The following is a 1,765-nucleotide window of genomic DNA, read 5'->3' on the forward strand; positions in this document are numbered from 1 at the left end:
TGTGTGAGGGGAGGTTTACGTCGGATATCGGGAATACGTTCTTCCTCCAGAGGGTGGTTGCGCGCTGGAACAGGCGCGCCAGGGAAGTGGTCACAGTACCCCAACACAGACAGAGTTCAGGAAGCATTTGGATGATACTCTCAGGCACACGGTGTGATTCTTGGGGATGGTCCTGTGCAGGGCCAGGAGCTGGACTGGATGATCCTTGTGGGTCCCTTCCACCATAGCATACTCCGTGATTCTGTGAAGATGCGTTTCCTTCCCATGAAGCAAGGTACGCTACAGGAGGCAATCAGATAATAACCAGTACCGGGATAAGCACAGGTCCTGTGAGGAGCAGCTGAGGGAGTTGGAGTTGTTTAGCCTGGAGAAAGGAGGCTTAGGGGGGACCTTATCACTCTCTACAACTACCTGAAAGGAGGTTGTAGCCAGGTTGGGTTGGTCTCTTCTCCCAGGCATCAAGCAACTGGAGAACAGGACATCGTCTTAAGCTGTGCCAGGGGAAGTTTAGGTTTTAGACATCAGGAGGAATTTATTCACATAAAAGGGTGACATTGGAATAAAATGCCACTGTCCAGGGAGGTGGTGTAGTCACAGTCCCTGGAGGTGTTTAAGGAAAGGCTGGATGTGGCACTTAGTGCCATGGTCTAGTTGACATGGCAGTGTTTGATCATAGGTTGGACTTGATGATCTCGGAGGTCTTTTCCACCTAAATGATTCTGTGATTCGTTCAGTGAAGGCATTCCAGAGACAGCATTAGGACTTGAGGCTTCGCACTTAAACCACCAGGCACGCAATTTGTACACTCATACCTAGAGGAAATCTGCTGCTCCGATGGGGTATTGAATTCCCGACTTAGAAGGAGACCCAGGAAGCAACACAAGAGGAGGATGTTTCCATACCTGCCTAGAACAGGTATCATCACAATTCACACCGGACAGTAACTCTGCAGTTGCATGCTTTAAACTTTTCATTTCCTGTCACTTGACCTGTGAACACCCTTCTCCTTTCCCCTTTATACCTTATGTGAGGAATAAGAGTTCTGCGCTTTTTTTGTTAAAAATCACTTCCTCAAAGCTCTCTGGTCTCTTGAGTAAAATGTGTAAAATCAAGGTAAAGCTTACAGAAAAATTAATTTTCTCTTGGTTTAATTTTTCTTGCTATTGCTTAACTTTCAACTCTATTAATTCTCCCATTACTCCAGATGTCTGCCTTGCTTTTACTGTGAGAAACCAAAATATTAAATACAGTCAACAGCAAAAGCATCATCAGTAAAGATAATGCCTTTTTTCCTTTGCAATACTGGCACAAGGAAAACATTAAAATCTGTTTTAGAATGAACATACAGTTTTCCATTAGTATAAGAATATACTAAGCCATCACAAAAAGAGGCAAACACAAGAACAAAATAATACTATGCTTTTTCAGCCTCTATTAGCACCACAAAAAAAAAAAAGCCAAGGAAAATAATTATATAACTGAATAGATTGTGCTCTCTGAAAACATTTCCAGAACCATACCCTTCATGACTCTTACGCAGTTCAGGTTTCTCAGCTGTCTTTGAGAAGTACAGCAGCACTCCGCAACACACCATTCAAACCATTTTATATCACTGTGCTACAGATTCAGGGGTCTTTTCTTTTTCAGCCTGCACCCAAGAAAAAATCCACCTCAAATCAACTTAATTTTAACATCATTTCCACTCGGAATGATTCCACAGTAAGAGGAAAAAGAAGCTGTCCCAGAGATGGCCATTTACATCAGC

This window comes from Myiozetetes cayanensis, unplaced genomic scaffold (assembly GCF_022539395.1).
Source record: "Myiozetetes cayanensis isolate MyiCay16 unplaced genomic scaffold, myiCay2020 scf1, whole genome shotgun sequence".
NCBI classification, from domain to species: Eukaryota; Metazoa; Chordata; class Aves; order Passeriformes; family Tyrannidae; genus Myiozetetes; species Myiozetetes cayanensis.